This window comes from Schistocerca nitens, chromosome 2, assembly GCF_023898315.1.
Source record: "Schistocerca nitens isolate TAMUIC-IGC-003100 chromosome 2, iqSchNite1.1, whole genome shotgun sequence".
NCBI lineage: Eukaryota > Metazoa > Arthropoda > Insecta > Orthoptera > Acrididae > Schistocerca > Schistocerca nitens.
The window spans coordinates 148,891,485-148,910,453 of NC_064615.1; positions in this window are offsets into that span (position 1 = coordinate 148,891,485).

An 18,969-nucleotide genomic window follows, 5' to 3' on the forward strand; every position below is an offset into this window, starting at 1 on the left:
GGACGTTAAACCCAATTTTCCTTTCTTTTCGTTTTTTCGGCGTCCTTCATTGCCACGGCATTATCGGCAGGAGAGGATACCAAAGTAAGGAGTCCAGCAATCAAATGATTTACAAAAAGTAAAAGCAGCCTGCGCATTTCAGTTAGCTTACTTTTCTGAGGAGGAGTTGTCGGTAGCACCCTCGCAATGCACTGAAAGTGCCTCATCATTGTATTTAAAAGAGTTTACTAAAAATTAGAAGTATCAGTTTCTCACTGCCCATTGGTTCGTGGCTTAAAAAACAGGTATAAAAACTAATATCTTTTGTAAGTTTAAAAACAAATGTGTCCATTTTTTTCCAGTTATGTGCTAACTTTGATGGGGAGATTTGTGATATCCCTCAGAAAGGTTGGGAGCAACTGATCTATATCTGCATCTACATCTAGAGATCAGAATCACGTCTCAAGGCATATTGCGATATGTCGCGGAGGGTGCTTTATACAAAACTATCACTTACTATGTTTCCTCGTCCAGTCGCGAATTTTTCCTGAAAAGAACGATTACTGGTAATCCTCTGTGTCGGCTCGAACCTCACTAATTTTACCTTCATGGTCTTTTCGTGAGGTGTACGTAGGAGAAAGCAGTACTTTCGTTGACCCTTCCACGAACATATGCTGTCGGACTTGTAACAGAAACCACACCCCGTTGCAGACCGTCTTTCTTTCAGTGTCTGCCACTGCTGTTAGCTGAGCATTTCTTTGTCGCTTTCGCGCATACTAAATGTATGCTCGCATCGTTTCTGAATTATCTCTATTTCCTCTATCTATCCTATCCGGTACGGATCGCAGAATGACGAGCAATATTCAAATATTCCTTTGCGGGTGGATCACATTTCCTGAGGATTCTTTCAATGAATCTCGGCATCTACCTTACATGGGATTAGTTTTATGTGGCCGTTCCACTTTATATCGCTCCGTACTCACACTCATAGATATTTAGTGCATGTGACTGCTTGCAGTGATCGTTCTACAGTCCTATAGTAGTGGGATCCTATATATTTCTGCACAATACGTCACATTTGTTCATATCGAGGGTTAAATTCCAATTCCTGCAGCAATCGACGATCCTCTACATGCAGTCCCGCATTTCTCTACACTCTTCTAGCATTTCGACTTCTCTATATACAGCTGAACTGTCCGAAAAAAAGTCTCATCCGACATCCGACATTATCCACAATGTCATTTAGAGTTAATATTGTGAATGGTAGTGGTACAATAACATTCCCTTTTGAAGATTTCTCTCCATTATCCTGCAGAAATGTAGGGTTTCGCAGGGATCTAATGAAGGGTACAGCCACGGGTCGTAACACATCTGAAATATAACGTCCACTGTTCAAAGTGCCGTCAGTGCGAACAATAGGTGACCGAGACGTGTAACCAACGGCACCCCATACCATCACGCCGGGTGATACGCCAGTATGGCGATGACGAATACACGCTTCCAATGTACGTTCACCGCGATGTCGCCAAACACGGATGCGAGCATCATGGTGCTGTAAACATAACCTGGATTCATCCGAAAAAATGACGTTTTGCCATTCGTGGACCCAGGTTCGTCGTTGAGTAAATCATCTCAGGCGCTCCTGTCTGTGATGCAGCGTCAAGGGTAACTGCAGCCATGGTCTCCGAGCTGATAGTCCATGCTGCTGCAAACGTCGTCGAACTGTTCGTGCAGATGGTTGTTGTGTTGCAAACGTCCCCATCTGTTGACTCAGGGATCGAGACGTGGATGCACGATCCCTTACTGCCATGCGGATAAGATGCCTGTCATCTCGACTGCTAGTGGTACGAGGCCGTTGGGATCCAGTACGGAGTTCCGTATTCCGCACCTGAACCCACCGATTCCATATTCTGCTAACAGTCATTGGATCTCGACCAACGCGAGCAGCAACATCGCGATACGATAAACCGCAATCGCGAAAGGCTACAATCCGACCTTTATCAAAGTCGGAAACGTGATTGTACGCATTTCTCCTCCTTACACGAGGCATCACAACAACGTTTCACCAGGCAACGCCGTTCAACTGCTGTTTGTGTATGAGAAATCGGTTGGAAACTTTCCTCATGTCAGCAAGTTGTAGGTGTCGCCACCGGTGCCAACCTTGTGTGAATGCTCTGAAAAGCTAATCATTTGCATATCACAGCATCTTTTTCCTGTCGGTTAAATTTCGCGTCTGTAGCACGTCATCTTCATGTTGTAGCAATTTTAATGGCCAGTAGTGTAATTAGTGGAAATTTTGACACAAGAAATTATTCCCGAAATATGCGTCTCACAGGCATTTTTCTTTCAATCCTTACTACCTCTTGAAATATTTATTTACGTCTGTTGGCTCCTATCTCGAATTATTCTACTTAGGATTCTTTACCGTTCGTAAATTTTGGCGCGACAGATGTGGGACACGTTGCAGAGATGGAAAATCAGATAGGAAAAAAACAACAGAGGATGCACCAAACCGTTCGAATGTCTTACGACCTTGTAAACAGTATCCTTAAGGTTGTGCAATCTTTGAAATACAATATAAAAATAAGTTCCGGCGACCTAGTTTTTCCTATACGGCTGTCTCTTCAGGGGAAGCAAGAGTACTCAGGAACCTAATAGCTGTCGTAAGATCAGAGTGCGCCGTGGATCTGCTCCGCGGACGTGTTCGTTCGCTAGAGTAGAGCCGGAATTTAATGCAGCAGTCGGGTTGGGAAGATAATTTACGTGGCAAGGAAAGAGCAGTGTTTCAGGCGACGGCAGCTGCGCCGCAGGAGCGGACGCGGGCCGTACATCACCCGCGGGTTCCCAGTCCCCCCCCCCCTCCTTCCTCTTCCACTCCTAACCACGCTCCTTCCCCTCCCTCCCCCTCCCCCACTGGCGAGGACGCTCGCGGCGGAACAATCTGCCAGATGCGGCCGCAAGCACACGCGCTGTCGCTGCCGGGCCTCGCGACGTGGTACGTGCCGCCGGCAGCGACTACATGGCTAGCGCCTCCCACTCGCGTCTACAAGCACCTACCACTGCAGCCGTGAAGCGATCTGTTTCACGTAAAACACCACCAGTTGTCTCCACAACATTAAGTCCTATAAATCCGTAAGGCCACCCCCACACCACACCACACCCCCCCCCACACACCCTCCACCACCGACACTCTCTTACCTCACAAACACTGTTATTCTGAGAAACATACGTCAGTAATATCTGTGACTGTTTTGTGATTTCAATTACGGTTACCATCATGACGATGTCTATAACTTATTGTCTAATTACACAAATAGCCATACCTACACTTCTTGCTACAAATTCTTTGAAAAATAATTTTGGGTGTTTTGCATCATAATTATTCGTGATGAAAATATCTTTGACACTTACGTGTCGCTTGTGTAATTTCATCTCTTCTACTTGCTTGTGTAATTTCAATTCTTCTACTTGCTTGTGTAATTTCGATTCTTCTACTTGCTTGTGTAATTTTATTTCTTCTACTTGTACGCTCTACCAGTTTCCGGCTTCTGCCACTCATCTGCGGCTAAAGCAAATACAAATGTTTTACCACAGTGGTGTACAGGAAGTCGAGACGAGCAGTTTTATACAGGGCATTTGTGGTCTGTCAAGTCTGGAAACTAACTCAAATTGGTCTATGAAGACCATCTAAGGTACAGCGCATGCCCGTCGGGCGAGGTTTTCAATGTCTTCATACGAACTCTTGGTCCTAGAGGAAAAATGAGTAGCACCTTTTTTGTAGGAAATTTAATGTACGAGTTGCCTAAATTTCGACACTGATGTAGTTTTGCTGTAGGGCGCGGTTTTATAGTTAGTCGAGAAAGAACGTACAAAGGTGACCTTCATACGCACCCCAGCCCCCCCCCCCCCACACACACACACACACTCACACCGCACAGGTCATGATTTCTAATACACTACTGGCCATTAAGATTATTACATCAAGAAGATGACTTACTACAGACATTCACACAAAGTTGGCACCGGTGGCGACACCTACAACGTGCTGGTATGAGGAAAGTTTACAACCGATTTCTCATACGCAAACAGCAGTTGAACGGCGTTGCCTGGAGAAACGTTGTTGCGATGCCTCGTGTAAGGAGGAGAAATGCGTACAATCACGTTTCCGACTTTGATAAAGGTCGGATTGTAGCCTTTCGCGATTGAGGTTTATCGTATCGCGACATTTCGTCTCGCGTTGGTCGAGACCCAATGACTTTTAACAGAATATGGAATCGGTGGGTTCAGGAGGGTAATACGGAACGCCGTGCTGGATTCAAACGGTCTCGTATCACTAGCAGTCGACATGATAGGCATCTTATCCGCATGGCTGTAACGGATCGTGCAGCCACGTCTCGATCCCCGAGTCAACAGATGGGGACTTTTGCAAGACAACAACCATCTGCACGAACAGTTCGACGACGTTTGCAGCAGCATGGACTATCAGCTCGGAGACCATGGCTGCGGTTATGCTTGACGCTGCATCACAGACATGAGCGCCTGCGATGGTGTACTCAACGACGAACCTGGGTCCACGAATGGCAAAATGTCATTTTTTCGGATGAATCCAGGTTATGTTTACAGCACCATCATGCTCGCATCCGTGTTTGGTGACATCGCGGTGAACGTACATTGGAAGCGTGTATTCGTCATCGCCATACTGGCGTATCACCCGGCGTGGTGGTATGGGGTGCCGTTGGTTACACGTCTCGGTCACCTCTTGTTCGCACTGACGGCACTTCGAACAGTGGACGTTACATTTCAGATGTGTTACGACCCGTGGCTCTACCCTTCATTCGTTCCCTGCGAAACCCTACATTTCAGCAGGATAATACTCGACTGCATGTTGCAGGTCCTGTACGGGCCTTTCTGGATACAGAAAATGTTCGACTGCTGCGCTGGCCAGCACATTCTCCAGATCTCTCACCAACTGAAACCGTCTGGTCAATGGTGGCCGAGCAACTGGCTCGTCACAATACGCCAGTCACTACTCTTGACGAACTGTGGTATCGTGTTGAAGCTGCATGGGCAGCTGTGCCTGTACACGCCATCCAAGCGCTGTTTGACTCAATGCCCAGGCGTATGAAGGCGGTTATTACGGCAGAGGTGGTTGCTGTGGGTAGTGATTTCTCAGGATCTATGCACCCAAATTGGGTGAAAATGTAATCACATGTCAGTTCTAGTATAATATATTTGCCCAATGAATACCCGTTTATCATCTGCATTTCTTCTTGGTGTAGCAAGTTTAATGGCCAGTAGTGTATGTTGTTCACGGTACTGCGACCAGCTATTGTATAAAATATTGAGACTAAGTGAATTATTTTCCATATTCGATGTTGACTGGGCTATTACGCCACCAGCATAATCGGCTATTGACGTTATTAATTTAAACTAACTTTCCCATGATGGTAATGAAAGAAAAAATATTTGTAAGCGTTACACAAAAACTAATTTACGTTTACAATTTGATTTAAACTTAACCCTTACAAGCATAGAAGTTTCGTAGTAAGGTCAGACAAATAAAACTATTTAATTTTTAATTTTATGCTACTGAAGTTCACAAAACTGTGAAATAAAATTTACAGAAACATAAATTTTACAACTTGTAAGCACAATACTAAGTCGGTGGCGTATTTGCCCAAAAAAGGGTAATAATTCGTGTAGTAGAGTGTCATGAATAGCATACTGAAGGTTCGGGGAGGGCAAGGGGTGCGCGTGTGGTGTTGGGATATGTTTGAAGGTCATTTTTTTATTTAATAATTCGTAAAAAACCGCGGCCTCTAGCATAAATACAATCGGTTCCAGAACCATACCGCAGAAAAAATACAATACATAAAATAAAAATGTATCACTTTTTCGAAACCACGTATTTGTCCCCAATTGCGACTGATAAGTTTGAAATGTAACTCAGAGCTGTCTACAATGTGTAATTGCACAAAAGGGTAGCCCCTGCAATGTCACCCACGGGCTCGGCGACGCTTTCAACAGCAAGGTGTGGCCAAGCGGTTCTAGGCGCTTCAGTCTGGAAACGTGCTACCGCTACGGTCGCAGGTTCGAATCCTGTCTCGGGCATGGATGTGTGTGATGTCCTTAGGTTAGTTAGGTTTAAGTAGTTCTAAGTTCTAGGGGACTGATGACCTTAGATGTTAAGTCCCATAGAGCTCAGAGCCATTTGAACAGCAAGGTGTCAACACAAGCGAAAAATGAGGCCAGAGCTCAAGATTTCATGTGAGTTGGAAGATCGGTTAACGATGTCACATTGGCACCAAATTGTGCCACAATTCTGCCCAGCGCAACCGTCTGTGTGTCACACTATGGAAATGTCGTCACATATCCTCTTACCCATTTTTAACTCCTTTTGACGCCTCTGCGATGGAGATCAGATCCGCAAGACCTAGCATTGAAATCAAGCGATTTTCTTATGGATGGCCGATCAAAACACAAACACACTACCTCTCAGAAGCAACACTAAAAGCTCTCTGGTGCTAGAGCAACCACGAGGCACCACTCAGCTGAATGGGTATCGAAGTCTCTACTAGATACATTTTTACTGTGCTCAACAAAGGTGCGTGAATGGCACCGATCGTGCTGTCTAACTGGGGTTCTTAGAGGTACCCTTTGCCGTTTTATTCATGCACGTATCAATGTTACAGACCTCTGTGATCACGCCATAAGAGGGCGCGAAAGAGAAGGGCTGACAAAGCTTATACAGCCTTTCCTGCTTCGTATAATGTACAAATTTCGTCGAACGGTTCTGAACGAGACCTAGTTATTAGTTACTTACTTTCATGTTCCAGGGATCAAATGGTTCAAATGGCTCTGAGCACTATGGGACTTAACATCTGAGGTCATCAGTCACCTAGAACTTAGAACTACTTAAACCTAACTAACCTAAGGACATCACACACATCCATGCCCGAAGCAGGATTCGAACCTGCGACCGTAGCGGCCACGCGATTCCAGACTGAAGCTCTTAGAACCGTACGGCCACACCGGCCGGCTTCCAGGGATTATGTTACAAACTAAATCGTCATGATGTGGAACGAGTCATTTTACATTCATATTGCAAATTAATCTGTACATCTGTTTGTACTCTAAACATCACCATATTTTTTTCCCGAAATAAAAACAAGATATATGGAAACTGAGTTAGAAATTCTTACCCACCACCTTTTACACATCACAAACATAGAAATTCTTCTATGGAATAGAAGGAGTTGTCAAGGAGAAACCTTTTCAATTTATTTTCAAATTTTACCCTGCTGTATGTTAGACATTTTACATCACTGAGTAAGCGGTCAAAAATTTTTGTTGCAGCGTTGTGCACCCCTTTCTATGCTAAAGACAACCTTAATTCTGTGTAATGAATGCCATTTTTCCTTCTCTTATTGTAATTATGTACCTCATTGTTCCTTTTGAACTGTAGTAGTTTATTTACAACACACTTCACGAGGGAATAAATATACCGTTAAGCAGTAGTCAGAATGCCCAACTCCTTAAACATGTGTCTACAAGATGATCGAGGGTGAGCACCACATATTATTCGTACAGCAAGGTTTTGGGCAATGAAGACCTTCTTTCTTAAAGACGAGTCACTCCAGAACATTATTTCACAAGTCTTTACTGAATGAAAATAAACAAAATATGTCAACTTATTAATCTCTCTTTCGCCAAAATTGCTATGATTCTAAGTGCAAATGAGGCTGAACTAAGTTATTTTAGAAGTTCCAAAATGGATTTTTCCAATTTAAATTCTCGTCAATATGGACACCTAAGAATTTTGAAGTTTCCACCCTATGTATTATTTCATCATCATGTGTTACACTTAACACTGGCGCAGTACCCCGTAATGGTTTCACCCTGTATACCAGAGCAAATGAATGGGAGTGTTGAGAAACCCCACATGTCCATTTTTGACAAAATTGAGTTACCTATGATCTTGTACTTTATGGACCGATAATAATATAGGGAAATCCCATAGCTTTTGGTATTTTTTATGTCGTTATGAAGCCATTGTGTTAACGAAACGCCGGCTGCTGTAGCCGAGCGGTTCTAGCCGCTTTAGTCCGGAACCGCGCTCCTGCTATAGTCGCAGGTTCGAACCATACCTCGGGCATGGATGGGTGTGATGTCCTTAGGTTGGTTAGGTTTAAGTAGTTGTTAGTCTAGGGGACTGATGACCTCAGATGTTAAGTCCCATAGTGCTTAGAGCCATTCGAACCATTTTTTTGTTAACTAAACCGAATAGAAACTCCCACGTGTACAAAAGATATGGATTTTCTCAAAATTTTATGTTGTCAACACTGTTTTATACAAAGGTAATAATTAATGCTTGCCTGTAAATGACAAGAAAACGCATGACTTTAAGCCATTTATACCATTCCCACCAAAAGAAGTAATCGTCGGTAGCTTCTACACCAACATATACAACTGGCGAATATGTGTCAATTAATGAAGGATGTGTGGAGTATAATTCCAAAAGGAATGGCACATAACCATAATTTGTTTGATTTTTGTCAATATTAACAATGCAGTACCAGTTAACTAAGGGTTTATGCTTATTTGTTACAAAATCCTGAGAAAGCTCACATGTTCACTAAAATTTTAACTTAATATCAACAAAACGTATCACGATTGTCTACAGTCCATTGGTGTTCTTCCCCTCTACATTCATTTCAAGGAAAAATGAGAATAAAATCGAAATCTTAGCAGAATTAAGGCCATCATTGTTTTTGTGTCTCCTGAAACGTTAAGTTTTTTAGACATGTGGGGTTTCTCAATTTTCCCATTCAAATATTGCGTCTCATTGCATTCCAAAGGGGTCAGATCACGTTCAGTGGGGCTGCAATCCCACGGTATCCTTAGTGTAGGATTGAATAGTCTGGAAGATGTCAGCAGTGTCGATTGTTGTCCAGAAAGTCTTCCTGCTGTCCATCGCACTGCGAAACGCCATTTCGACCGTGAAAAAAAGTGAAATGATCGTATGGCACTGCAGTGTATGGCGGCGGTGTTGATAGTGGCTTAATATTGGGTTAGTGCCTCTCCGCTCTTACTACGTACTAGTGGTGGTAAACAGAATCCACTAACTTTCGCCCTCGCTTAGCGAGTACGTGTAGTGGACCGCTGTGAATGAGTGTCGTCGTTACGGATAACACTGTAGCCATAAAAGATGTGCGAATACGTTTCGTGAATTCGCCTGCGTGTAACAATCGCTTCTCCTCTGCCCGGGCCGTGGCGCGCCGCGTCGGTTTGCGAAACGTCAGCGCCCTTTACATCATCACCAGCAGCGCCGGTACCAGGACGCATCACTGGCCACCGGGGACATCGGCTTCGGCGGCAGAGGCGGAGGCGGCTACAGAAACAGCAGACGCTTCAGCAATAATGGCGTCTGTATGTGTATGCGAGTAGCAACATGCAAAGTGACAACACGGCCGCAAAGCGGTATTCAAGCAGCGTTTGACATTACTCTACAGCCAAATACATTAGATACTAACCGTCTTGCAGCAAAAGAGAAATGAGGTTTACACTCAGTACTTCACACTGACAAGAAGTGGTGACGCGCGCATTGTTCTCCTCTGACTGTGCTGTCTCCACATCCACGTAAGTGTGGAGACCGGATAAAACCACACTCATGCTCATAAATTCAGGATAGTTCTGATACATAGTGAAGCAACGCTCTGGTGGGCGGTTTGCGGGTTTAAATCACCTCGGTGTATGGCCATGTGGTGCATTGGACCTGCGGTCGTCGCACGGTGGCGCTGGCAGCAGTCCACATACGCAGAGATGTGTTGGTCCATGTCAGAGTACAGTGCAGCGAGTAAGTGTGCAGACGTTTTCAGACGTGCTAATGGTGACTGTGTGTTGAAAATGGCTCAAAGAACACATATTGATGACGTTATGAGGGGTAGAATACTAGGGCGACTGGAGGCTGGTCAAACACAGCAGGTTGTAGCACGGGCCGTCCGTGTACCAAAAAGTGTGATCTCAAGATTATGGTAACGATTCCAGCAGACAGGAAACGTGTGCAGGCGCTACAGTACCGGACGACCACAGTGTACAACACCACAAGAAGACCGATATCTCACCATCAGTGCCCGCAGACGGCCACGCAGTAGTGCAGGTAGCCTTGCTCGGGACCTTACCACAGTTACTGGAACAGTTGTCTCCAGACGCACAGACTTCAGACGACTGAAAAGACATGGTTTATTCGCCGAGAGACCTGCAAGGTGCACCCCTGATCACAGGAGAGCCCGTAGGCCTGATGTCAAGAACACACTACATGGTCATTGGAACAGTGGTCCCAGGTTATGTTCACGGACGAGTCCAGGTATAGTCTGAATAGTGATTCTCGCCGGGTTTTCATCTGGCGTGAACCAGCAACCAGATACCAATCCCTTAATGTCCTTGAAAGGGATCTGCATGGAAGTAGTGGTCTGATGTTGTGGTGTGGGATTATGATATGCGCACGTACACCCCTGCATGTCTTTGACAGAGGAACTGTAACAGGTCAGGTGTATCGGGACGTCATTTTGCACCAGTATGTCTACCTTTTCAGGAGTGTAGTGGGTCCCACCTTCCTCCTGATGGATGATAATTCACGGCTCCACCGAGCTGCCATTGTGGAGGAGTACCTTGAAACAGAAGATATCAGGTGAATGGAGTGGCCTGCCCATTCTCCGGACCTAAAACCAATCGAGCACGTCTGGGATGCTCTCGGTCGACGTATCGTTGCACATCTTCAAACCCCTACGATACTTCAGGTGCTCCAACAGGCACTGGTGCAAGAATAGGAGGCTATACCCCAGCAGCTGCTCGACCATCTGATCCAGAGTATGCCAACCTGTTGTGCGGCCTGTGTACGTGTTCATGGTGATCATATCCCATAGTGATGTCGAGGTACATGCGCAGGAAACAGTGGCGTTTTGTAGCACATGTGTTTCGGGACGGTTTTCTCAGCTTATCACCAATACCGTGGACTTACAGCTCAGTGTCGTGTGTGTTCCCTATGTGTCTATGCTATTAGCGCCAGTTTTGTGTAGTGCCACGTTGTGTGGCACCACATTCTGCAATTATCTTTAATTTATGAGCATGAGTGTAGTTGGTCTCCGCTGGTGACAGCCGCCGCTAGTCCTTGTAGCACAGCGGATCACCAGAAATAGTAATCACAGTTACTTCAGAAGGAAAACAGAATGTCAGCACACCTAGCGGCAGAGAAAAAAGTGCTATAAGGTGAAGTACCTCTGCCGAAATGGCACCGTTGGTAACACCTTCACAGGCGTCGACTGCGGAAAAGATCGCCGAAGTGGACGAAATTCTTACTGAGCCTCAAAACTGCGGCCTAAGAGAACCATAACTGTTATACCATAAACAGTGAAAAACAAAATTTTGGCTCTCTTCATCACCATTCAAATTTAAAACAGGGCAGGTAAAGACGCCGTCAGTCCCGTCAACTCTTAGGCGCACACATGGCACTACTACAAAGGACTGGAGATGTTCAGCAGTGTATCTGCTGGATAAGCTTCTGGCTGATGACGAAAAGACGAATGATCAGCAACATAAAACAGACTTACGAAGGTCAATGGATAACACCTTCACAAATTACCCTGTTATTGACCATTTAAACAAGAAGCGGCAGCGTTAGCAATTAAACAATTTAAGAACAACATGTCCACCTGGCATACACTCAAAAACACTAAACAAGACTGTTGCACAGATCATCCGTTTTCTGACAGAGCTACTGGATGAGGCATTGATGCAAGCAAGGTACGATCGTCGCCATATGAAAGACTGCAAACGCAGTAATCATAGGAAAATCAGAGAATCGGGACCCAACAAACCCGAACACTTACAGGCCCATCTGCCTCTTGAACATTTTGGCTAAGGTGCAGGAGAGGTTCTTCTGTAATCGATTACAGTCACTCTTCGGTCTTATTCTACGTCATTATAGCTTTATACCCAACAGCTCAATAGACGATGCAGTTAACCCCGCACTGGAAATAATGCAGGACACACAAGAAAACTACGCAGTAGCAATAGCAACAGACATAGCCTGCGCCTTCGTAATCTCTCGTAGCCTGCCTTGTCCGCAAGGCTACGAGAGATGCAGATACCAACAGTCCTATTCAATAGCTTACGCGACTATTGCAAAGATTGGGTGACTGAATGGTAAGCAGGAAAACAAAAGGTTATCAAGAAAATAACTAAAGGATTCCCACAAGGCTTAATTTACTGGCCAATTTACTGGGATATTGCCACTTTGGCCTGAAGATGATAGGGTTAAGAAAATGACAGCCTTTGCTGACGGCTTGAAAGTAGTAATAACTGCAAACTCGAGAGCGCAACTCGAAAGCAAGCCTGCACAATTGTAAAAATAAGTAACTGGTGTAGCTATAACAAGCTCACCATTGTGGCAAACGATAGTGTATGTTTATTGATCGAACGGCACTGGAAGGAAATCCCACCATTAGACTGAACAGAGCATACAGAGAAAAATAACAACAAGGTACCTTGGCATATATCTCGAGGAACGTTTAACATTCAACGAGCACATAAGACTTACAATTGAGAAAGCGACAACACAAATTCACCAACTTGACACGCTAAAGCCAACCCACGACAGACTGCTATTGCAGACGACATGAATGTATCATACTACCCTATTTGAGTCTATTATGCCCTTCGCACAAAGTGCCTGGGCACATCGACTGTCTCTCACGACCCACAAAAACCGCTGCGAAGCATGGAGAAAGAGATGTATTGCTCAGAATGTCAGGGACATTTGGCACCACATCCGTGGAAGCCCTACGCGTTATACTTTCAATATACGTCATTCAGTTAACCATTACACACAAAGTAGAAGCATCCTGGCTCAAACGGGGAAGACTGTAGGAGGTGCATCAGATAACAGAGAAGCATATTACAAAAAAATTCCGACTACATCTTTGGAAAGTTGAGATATAACAAAAAGAAAGGGAAAAATCTGACACGTCCTTAGCCAAAGTGATACATGTGAATGCGGCGAGCATGGATCTCACGAACACATAACACTAAAATGTGGCACACTCCCGCACGTAAGACCGATGACAGAAATCGAAGCCATAGGTCAAGCTCTAGGAGATACAGATAAATGGCACATGCTTAAGCGGGAAACTGATGGAATATCAAGAGTGCTGCACACCAGCAGTGGTGGATGTGGGGAGAGAGATGGCGGAGTTTTGTAATTTGTCATGAACTGCTATATATATGATGATATCAAGGTAAATACATTCTTTGTTCTCTATTAATATCTTTCATTTGCTAACTATCCCTATCAGTAGAGAGTGCCTTCCATAGTTTGAATCTCTTATTTAGCTGGCAGTAGTGGCGCTCGCTGTATTGCAGTAGCTTCAGCAGCGAAGCAGCAACGCCCATACACAAAATCACGACCAGACGCAAACCCCACGACTTAACACGATGCATGGGACAACAGAGATTGAAACATTCATGTGCAAACAGATGATGACTTGAACACAAGCGTATCAACAGATACGGATACATACATGGCATAATAGCAGATATCACGAATACAACAATCCTACGAGTAATATATACATGGAATTTAGGAATACGTTAGTAATAAGAAATGAAACAACAAATCTTCCTTCTTGTACAACCAAGTAATTCTGTAGTTTTTTGGGTCATTCCTTTCAAACATGTAATTGTGTAATATGTAAACTGTATAAAATGCAAACTACAAAGCATGTTAATTTTATAATAATGTACATAAGCATACATATGTATTATCATAAGGCTTAACCATACAAACGAGAACGCACAACATAACTAATATGTGCCTTTCCAGTAGGCGAGGTTCGAGGTCACTCTTCCGAAGCTTCTCTCCCGCTCATGGTGCGGGCAAATGGAGGACGTAATTGTAGTATCAAATAGTACCGTTAAAGCTCATATACAGACCACACAGGGTTAATCTGGCGACATACGGTCATACAGTAGTAACCATAGTAGAGTAGAACATGTTAATTGAGGTGAGACATACTCGAATTATTTACCAAAGCCCTCCCACTTGAAATAGCCAGGTAAAGGGACCTCTTTTACTACCTAAATCTTCCCTTTCTTCTATTACTTTTTTTAAGAATATAGTAAAAAGTTGTCCTTTCTCAAAATATACTTTATGTGTCACATGTTTTTTTTAGTAATTAATACTTTTATTATGTACAAGGCAGGAATCAGAGTAGCTGTAGAAAGAAACGAGTCTGTCTCTGCAGCTTTTCACTAATTTTTAGTAACAAACAACCCACAATAGTTGCCAAGGCGGTGGTTCACCCTGCAATGATAATAAATAAATAAATTGTAAGTAGGCTGTTTAGGTTTTTTTTTATTGGTAACGCCACCTCTGTATAGAAAATCATTGGCTGTGCGGTGTGCAGTCTGTGGCTGCTTTGCATTGTTGTAATACTCGCCATTGTAGTGTTAGGCAGCTGGCTGTGAACAGCGCATAGCGTTGGGCAGTTGGAGGTGAGCCGCCAGCAGTGGTGGATGTGGGGAGAGAGATGGCGGAGTTTTGTAATTTGTCATGAACTGCTATATATATGATGATATCAAGGTAAATACATTCTTTGTTCTCTATTAATATCTTTCATTTGCTAACTATCCCTATCAGTAGTTAGTGCCTTCCATAGTTTCAATCTTTTATTTAGCTGGCAGTAGTGGCGCTCGCTGTATTGCAGTAGCTTGAGCAGCGAAGATTTTTGTGAGGTAAGTGATTTGTGAAAGGTATAGTTTAATGTTAGTCAGGGCCATTCTTTTGTAAGTCAGATTGCGTTGCGCTAACAAAATATTGTGTGTCAGTATAAACACAGTCCTGTAAAATTGTTCAAAGGGGACGTTTCATATGGCGACCCTGCCAGGATACCTCACTGGAATCTTCTGATTTTTTCTTGTAGTTTGTGTAATTAGTGTAGATTTTGTTTATTGCTAGCGTGTAATTGTAGAGAGAATCTCCTTTGTAGTTGCAGTCTTTCATTGTTGTACAGTAAAACAGGTGTGGCACGCATGTAGATTTGCACCAAGTATTTCGCAGCTGCAATTAACTAGATATTATTTTCAGTGTTATGTTAATGTGTTTTCTTATTTTTGCTCTTCAAATTGTGCTTTTCTGTGTTGTCGTGTGAAATACTGTGACAATAATGGCGTGTGAAAAACGTAATACTAGGCTCCAAACTAAACTGAGAAATGACAGTGAAGACGAAAGTAGTGTGTTAGCGCCGCAGAGTAATGAATTAAGTAATGTTCAAAGTAGTAATTTGGTAATTGCGCATAGGGAAATGGAGCGGGCGGCAAACAATGGTGTAGACAGTGAAACAATTAGAGAACAGGGAAGCATTATCGATCGATCGGTCGGCAACAGCTCGCCTCAGGAATCTGAAATGACAGGAAACAATCTCGCAAATATTGTAGACTCAGGTTTTGGGTCCTCACCGTTTTCTCAAATGAGTCAAGACACATTTTCTGCTTGTCAAAATGTGAATGTTGCCAGTGCAACTTCACTGCCGAATAGCACTGAGGAACATGTTTCAGACACCAGTGCACTGTTATTACAATTAATGCAACAAATGGGACAAAAGCTTCAAAAGTTAGACATAATGGAACAAAATCTTCAAAAGTTAGACACAGTGGAACAAAATCTTAAAAAGTTAGACACAACACTTGAACAAAATGAGAAACAAATAGGATAAAATCTTCAAAAGTTAGACACAATGGAACAAAATCTTCAAAAGTTAGACTCATTGGAGCAAACTCTTGAACAAACACGCGAGGATTTAACTACTGAGTTACATCACATTGAATCGAAATGTCAAAAAGTCTGTAGTGACGTAAAAACACAAATTTGTGAGCATTTCCAACCTATTTTTTCGCGTCATGAAAATGCACTACAGAATCACGAAGCAGCCATAAAAGAACTGCAAACTACTGTTCATGAAAATCATGAGACCTTGCAAGCTAAATTTGACTCAGTTGCATCTACCGATTCGGTTACGCAACTTGCAAAAACTCAGGAAAACTTGAAGGACACAGTAGATTCGATTTCAACACAAATGGACACTCTGAAACTTGGTTCAGAAAAACACACTGAGGAAATGTGTTCACTATCGGAGAAAGTAGCCGAACTTTCGGATCAGGTCACTAACTTATCTACAAAGGTAGATGATGATCTGAATGACACAAGACCTGTAGCCTTCACTGACACAGAAGAGTATGAACAAATTAGAAAATTCAAACAAAATCAAAATCAAATCAATACACAGTACAAAAGAGAAATCCGGGAAGTGCAAGATCAGTTGGCACAAGTAGTACAAGAATTACGTATTTCAGAGGACACTCGCGCCCCAATACGGGAAGAGGGACATAGAAATACGGAACAGCCGCAAAATAATAACACAGCGCATTTCGGAAATTATGAAAGAAATTGGCAATGTGCACCGAATTTTGAGATTGAACCGCCGACACGACGTAACAATGACCGACATGCGACTCGCCGACACGATGATTTTGACTATAAGCTGTTCATTACTACATGTAAATTCAAAACGTTTAAGAATTTTGGCAACGACATTCATCCACAAGCGTGGCTCCATCAATTCTCTCATTGTTTTCCTCCCAACTGGTCATTGCAGCTCAGATTAGAATTTATGTGTGGCTACTTGGAGAATGAACCAGCTGTAAGAATGCGATCGGTCATTCACGATTGTCACAGTGAAGGAGATTTTTATCATGCCTTCCTCTCAGCATATTGGTCTCAAGCCACACAAGACCGAGTAAAACATAGCATCATAATGATGAAACCTTTCGAACAATCTGAATTTTCCAGTATTATGAAATATTTTGAAGACATGTTACACAAGAATCAGTATCTTTCAAACCCATACAGCCCCTCAGAACTCATCCGCATTTGCTTAATCAAACTGCCTGAACATTTACGACATATTATTTTAGCAGGACGTTGCAAAGACGACATTGAAGCTTTTCAGGGACTGTTACAAGAACTGGAAATTGACACTGACAATCGCGGAACGCGAGAACAGGAGCACAACAATTACAGGTCACATCTGTCACAATTCCGTGATCACAGAAATAATACACGACAAGGCTATTCTTATAACGTAAATCGTGACCAAAACAGACACCACCCGTATGACAACCGTTGGCAGAGTAGTAATAATTACAGGGAAAGATCACCTCTCCGCGGTAATGACTATTACAGAGACAATCAGAGAAACAGACAATATGGGAACCAAAATAATTATTATCAAGGGAGACAGGATACTTTCAGACACAACAGTTCAGCGCGCAGTTACGATTGCGGGAGAAATTCTCCACCACATGACCGACAAGAAAGAAACTGTGTAAACTACCGACATGACGACAGACGATATATTCGTAACGACAGACCTGGATTGCATCAGAACTGGCGGGATTTAAACAGGGCAGGGCCTTCTCGCCCAAGTGAATTTGTAGAAGTTAGGTCTCCTAATCCCAATAACGGCGCGCGCCAACAAAGAGACAGACAATGACTCGCACAGCAGGCAGCCGCGTGCGCCCGCTGGCTCCGAGAAAAATAACATAGACGCTAACCTTGAAAAAAATTCCAGTATTCTTTACCGACGTATACCACATAATAATTGCGTTGAAGTTGAAACTCTGCGTACTAGGAAGAGTAAAGGTTTACACCACATTTCACATGTAAAACCGTTTATTGAAAGATAATCTACTTTTTAACTTTGTCTTTGCCATAAAATTTTTCACTTCACATTTCTAGTATGCTTTGTCAGACTTAGAATCTGTTAACATGCAACAATGTTTGAAGTCAAATATCCAGTCGAGAACCAAGAGAACTTATTTAAACAGAAATTACGAATGTATTGTTATAGTGAACAGACGACACAGTGTTATTGTGTGTGTGCATTCTTGCTTGTTTGTTGCACGATTACGTAACGACTATAAGGCTCACATACTTAGAACATTTACCAGTACTGGTAATGAGATTTTAGTGCAACATTTTGGTTTACTTGAAAATACATTATGGATTCAAGGTGCTTTCTGAGAAATACCAGAGGACACAGTGGTTAGTTTATGTGACAGCTACACGATGTTATCACGACGCTACTAATGAGTGACAATTTACAATGTTGCTTTTGCAGTGTATCTGTTTTACATCTGCACAATTTTTCTGAATTCTTCTGGAAAGTGAAACATGTTTTAGTATTTAACTTTTGTGGTATAGCAACAATGAGACAGCCTTTTTCGTGGCACAACAATACGTTACAGTACAGTACTTTCTTCATCACAACAATAAGCGTAATAACTACGATATCTATACACAAAGCATTTCACTTTTGTTTATCATGAGGTAAGTACATTGACTTCTGCAGAACTTAGCTTTCGGAGGACGATTACTACGAGACTTCCACAGAGATTATGTTGCGACATGACACACAGTTTAGCGCTACAGGACACGTATTTGAGTGATTAATTTTGTACTTAAAACATTTATTTTTAAAGATTTTTAAATTGCAAAAAAGTTTTCCGTGATACATTTCATTCCATTGCTGTAATCTGTAACACCTGAGGGTACAATTACATTAATCCTCAGGGGGTACACGCTTACTTTGTGTACCATGTGTGTGGCAACCACAAGGAACCCTAGCTAATATGGTATTTGCTTATACAACTTTACACATCGGTACCATATTTCTCCAACACATAAATTACACAGCTATCTGATTATTTGACAGAGAAATAAACATTCTTTTTACTACGTCAGTGACAGATGTTTACACAATTACACAGTTGGATAACTTCACACTTACGAAATTGTATGTTGTTTGTACTTTGTGAACTGTTCATATTTTTTCAGAACCATTGTGATACTATGACAGCTTTGAATGATATATTTGG